Source organism: Hypomesus transpacificus, unplaced genomic scaffold, assembly GCF_021917145.1.
Source record: "Hypomesus transpacificus isolate Combined female unplaced genomic scaffold, fHypTra1 scaffold_319, whole genome shotgun sequence".
NCBI lineage: Eukaryota > Metazoa > Chordata > Actinopteri > Osmeriformes > Osmeridae > Hypomesus > Hypomesus transpacificus.
In genome coordinates, this window is record NW_025813847.1 from 86,438 (window position 1) to 92,437 (window position 6,000).

Below are 6,000 nucleotides of genomic sequence, written 5' to 3' on the forward strand. Positions count from 1 at the left end.
CAGGGTTGACAGACTTCCTTTGATTGCTATCACAGACCTAGGCTACTACCTACACTGGTGGAAATTGTCTCTGTTTACAGGTTAAACATTTCGAAAAGAATACAGACATAATGAGTTGACAAGCTTATTTTAATTTTGCCTCAGACCAATGCATTCTATTTGAAATTCCGGGAAATTCTAATATCCCACTGCAAGTGAATGCAGCACTAGACGACTCCAACCACCCTCCCCACTGCGCCGACTGAGACCGAGGTGAAATCAGTTTTATATTCGAGATTCAACAGACATTCATATTTGTACCTCTGTTCAGGCTCCGTGTCATATTTAGGGACCGGGGTAAAAGAGTAGACATCCTGAATGCCGAAAAAATCTAGCAGCCATTTGAATACACAACATTTTCAGTGTTTCTCAAAAAAATAATCAAAATGGACCATACAAACTTCAAACTTGTGGCACATTTTTCTACTACTAGCCGGCCAAGTTGTCCAAACTTTGGTTTGATGTTACAGATACATTTATTATGGAATAGCCAATAAATCAATCCAAACTTTGGTTTGATGATACATATTTATTATGGAATAGCCCAATAAATCAATGAAAACACTTTTGAAATTTGTGTTCAGTGTTTCCTCAATATCTTTGATTTAAGGCTTTAATAATGTGCCATAATAATGTAGCCATATGTTTTGAGTTAAAATGTCTTAATTTGGGGCCATTCCAAATAAACATTGATTCCAAATCAGCATATATATTTCTGCCAAGGGGGTGCCCCCCCAAAAAATCTCCTGCCACCCTCTTGCCACCCCATGAATATGTTTCTACATCCACCCCTGGCTATGGGCTAACTTGCCAGTCCCACCTGTAAAATCCCCCCAAGATCATTCCTAATTAAATATTTTTCCTGATGTTGTAAACACATTTCCTATTAGATGTCCCACGTTTTGATGGTACTAGTAGAGCCCATATTAGACATGCTCTGGTACTAGCCAAGTGTTTATTCCTAATAGATTTCAATGGTCTCAAAGTGGGCTTTGGTCTGTCGTCTCCCCAACGTGACGTCATGCAATGCATTGTCGGGGAATGAAGAATCATTGCAAAAAGTAGCTACTTTTTCGTATTATATTTCGTTTTGTGACACCGAACAACATCAAATACAATGGATAACAGTTTAAATGTTTAATACCAACAGGCAAATAGCGCAAATTCTGAAAAATAAACCTGCCATATGGCCTTTAAATTAACCTGTAATTATCACTTGTGAACGAATATCATTCACGTTTTACTAAACCTAGTCACGCGAAAGTGAATGAGTTAAACAAAAAGCGTACTTTCTCTTTCCTCTTCTGAGCCTATGCAGGTCACGTGAAAAATCATCCAAAGACTCGTACCCGGCAGATGAACAAATCATTGATCTGAAAACTCGATTGGCAGAAGAACGAAACATTGATCCGAAGACTCGGTTGGCAGAAGAACGAAACAATGATCCGAAGACACGGTTGGGAGGTGAACGATTTGTTCTTCTGCCGGATCGAGTCTTTGGATAATTTCGATCACTTACCCGGCGTCATGGAGCCGATCGTTATTTAGCACTAGCGTTGGTACCTGCATATACCTGCAACTGTGCTCTGTTTCTCTCCTAGATTCAGACCTAGCCCCTGTAATTTGTAGAGCTAGCTAACTCCTAGACTTCTGCTGTGTGGGAATTGCAGGAGCTAACCAGTCGAAGGGCGTACAAAAATACAGGGTGTTGATATTCACAGCCTGGAAACATACCCATCTGCAACCGACGCAAGCACACCCCTCAATTTCCACAGAAATTGTACCCTCTCCATATGTGAGTTTACAATAGCAACCCTCTACGGACACAATGAAGCTTGAGTCGCCATTGGCTAGTACATTTTTTACTTTACTCGCCGGACTTTTTACATGAAATGTATGAACAATGCAACTGAAAAAAAGTACATTAACTTTCTGAATTATTCTTTATGTTGCATATGGATTTGATCATCATTTTTTAGGGCTGTCCCCGACTAAGATTTTCTTTGGTCACCAAGACTCGACTAAAACATCTGAAAATCGACTAATCGAACTTTGAAACGTTTTTTTTCACACAAAAAAAAGTACAAACATTTTTGCGATCTAACTCAATGGCTGCTGGACATTGCAGATTCAGCCACTAATAGCCTACTAATAATAAGACTTGTATCACCAGTCCTGTTGTAACCGAAGGCCGATGGTATTTGGTATCTCTTACAATGTACTACAAATGAAAGATATTGTTTGTTTAACATGCAAATCATCAGAGCGCGCTTATCACTGCCTGAAAATCACCTGTGCGTACACAGTGTGATCAGGGAGTGTATAAAAGAAGCTTGTTCCTTGAAGACCTCAGTGACCTAATGGGTGCGTGCAATTTTAAAAGGTCCGAGATATATGAAGGGGCCTGTCCATTAAGAGCTTTAAAAACAAACAATAACATTTTAAAACGTATTCTAAACTGGACAGGAAGCCAGTGCAAAGAGGCCAAGACTGGGGTAATGTGGTCAAAGGTTTTGTTGTCTTGGCCGGAGAAGATAATGTCATTCGATTTGGATGTGATTCTTGTAATAGGCATATTTATTTTTCAATCCAGCGCGTTAGCATGAGCGTAGTAGGGCTAGGCCAACTTACATTTTTCAGGTGGTAGGCTACATCATATTCGACGTTGAACTATGAAAAATAAACCGTTGTTGGCAGAGTTTGCATTCAACGTTTTTCGAGTCACCCGGTACTTTGTCAATGTACTTTAATGAAATGCGGCCATACCACAGATTTCTTTGCCATTTTGACTAATAACACCGACAAAGTAGGCTATGGCAGAGTTTGTAATTCTGCAGCAAATTATGCTCGTTCCGTGTGCAAAATACCAAAGCACAGATTAACGAAAGGGAAAACAGTAACACCTTTTCTTTCAAATTTTATGTTTTTAGATTTGCTTTATTTGTCTTAAATAATATAATCTACAATTTCTGTAGAACATTTCGTTAATTCAGCAATGATGACACAAGCGGGAATCAGTCTCACACTACCATACGGCAGCTCGACTAAAAAAAAATTGTATCGACCAAGAGCGTATCGACCAGAAAATCGACTAGTCGACTGAGTGGCGCGACAGCCCTACATTTTTTAACATGGCTTTCTCTTGCCACTTGACTTCAGCCACCTCTCCACAGCTGATTGCTCATACTGCTGAAGCTCTGGGCCTTCTGTTGAAATGAAGATCAGATCTGAAAGGCGTGAGGATGTGAGACTGCTGCGGACATCTGATTTTATTCTATTTTGGGCACTGAAGGCTCTTTCGCAGTTGGCACGGCAAGAATAATCTGAACAAGGAACAGTAATCTTAAATTCTATTGATGACAAAAACAAAACATTTAATAATTAAAAGTTTTCTGAGATTTTAGCTTTTTTGCATCCATCTCTTTGAGCGTGACGAGTGCCGTAAAAAGCAAGTCAATCTTTTTGTGAGAGAAAGCAACAGAGGCAGTGTAGCGTGTTACCTTCCCTAGCGACAATAAATCTTATCTAGCCACGAGCGACAAATCTAGCGACTTTCCATTACTTTGGCAATCTCCGTTTTCGTTGTTGAGCAGCAGTAAATTAACTAATTCATAGTTTTCAGTCACGTGACATGCTCAGTGACCTGGAAGGCAGAAAGCTGCTGGCGATAGTGACTCACACCTTTGAGACGCAGTAAAAGCCTACACATTTACCTTCTCATGTTTCTTTAGATCACCTTTCAGCTAAAGAAAAGAAAAGATATGGACACAAACTGCAAATGTTGGCGTTTAACACAACAACCCAACTATTTAGCTAACTAGCTAACTTTGTCTCACTATGACCACTAGAGATGGTCGCCTCAATACACAAAAACTGTCAAACTGATTACATAAATGTGTTTTATGGCAAAAAATACGTTAACTGATATACTTGTTTAACTTTACTGGTGCTTATACTGGCACATATTTCGCTTTCATTGAAGATACTGGAAAAAACATTGAGGTGAAATGAAAACTGTGCCCCAACAAAATATTATCTACTGAAGTGCCAAAAACAGCACTTCAAACTTCTTGATAGTGTCCAGAGAGAAACAAAGCTGAAAGCTAGCGAAAAATCCACTTTAAACCATAAGAGAGATGGCGACCCATTTCCACAACTCGCTACTAAAAAACAACTCGCTACTAAAAATAATAGTAAAAGTAAAATAATAAGTAATGATATTACTTTGTACAGAAAGTAATAATGTAATAACTTAATCACACTATTCTTACTGAACACTAAGTAATTAAAAATAACTAATATATAGTAATAACTAATACTATATTACTTTTTTGAGTAACTTTCCCCAACACTGGTCACAGGCGTGTGAAATCGAACTATTTACTATCTATTAGCTAATTAAAGATAATTTGTCACCTAGCGTTAAATGTTGTCAAATGTGCGAGTGATTTACTCGCATTATAAAGGGTTGAATAGCTTGTGCTGCCAAAGGCAAGCAACCCTAACTATTCTGAAATAACTCAAGTAGGATTCTCAAAATACATAGTTTGCATAGTTACATAGTTTCATGTGTGTGTAAAAGCTGTAGAAAAGCTAGTGTTTAAAGCAAGGGGGTCAAACATAAGGCCCGCCAGGACGTCCAGCTCAGCCCGTCGGATGTCTTTGCTAAGTTTGAAAATTACAGAAAGACATAAATCGCATTTCTATAAAAGTAACCGCTATTCCGAATCCGAATGTCTATTAAGAATATGCAGGTTTATGAGTACAGGCAGCTGTGCCCGCTGCCTGCTTTGTGATGCATTTGGCGTCAAACGCGTCACAAAACAAGGGAATCAGCAGAGGAGAGCCCAGGCAGATAAACAGGGGGCTGATGTCTGAGTTTTTTGTCTTTATGTTTCTAGTTTACTTTTGAGACCTTAAAATTGGGTTTATCATCAAAAACGTTCACCAATGATTGAAACATCAAGAAATATTGTCGTTATATATGCGTTACTATGCTATGACTTTACTGGTTTGGCCCACTTGAGATCAAAGTGGGCAGTATGGGCCGTTACCTAAAATTAGTTTAACACCCCTGGTTTAAGGTAACTTTTACACTGATGTTAAGTGGCTGTTTACTTTAACACATGTTAATCAGCCTCTCTATGTAGTAGTGATGTGTCGTTCGTGAACGATTCGTTCATTTTGAACGAATCCTTATAAGGACTCGGGAGTAACGAGTCCTCTCAACGAGTGATTCGTTCATTTCCCGACTCGGTCTTTCTACGAGTCTTTGGATCATTTTTCACGTGACCTGCATAGGCTCTGTAGCTAGAGGAAACGAACGATTCGTTCCTTTCCCGACTCGGTCTTTCTACGAGTCTTTGGATCATTTTTCACGTGACCTGTATAGGCTGTAGCAAGAGGAAACGAACGATTCGTTCCTTTCCCGACTCGGTCTTTCTACGAGTCTTTGGATCATTTTTCACGTGACCTGCATAGGCTCTGTAGCTAGAGGAAACGAATGATTAGTTCCTTCCCCGACTCGGTCTTTCTACGAGTCTTTGGATCCTTTTTTCACGTGACCCGCATTGTATTTTTTAGTAGAGGAAACAGTTTCCTTATTCCCTTTCGCGTGGCCGCTGTTTTAGTAAGACGTGAATGAATGATATTCGCTCAAGTCATCATACTGACTGGTTTTGTTATTTTCACTTTACATTTACACTTACAGTTTAGTGCAGTGTAATTGTTTGACGTGATAATTAAGTGCTAGTGTGATAATACACGACCAAATCATACAAACTCATGATACATTATTTTAATGCAGGAATTTATTTTGAAATAGTATTTGCTGGTGCACATGTCATGCACTAACCTACAGTGGACGTATAGGGGCTATACGTCCTTTGCAGTGGACGTATAGCCCCCAACCCCCCCCCCCCCCCCCCCCCCCCCTGAAATGAACAAATGACTCGAAAAAAG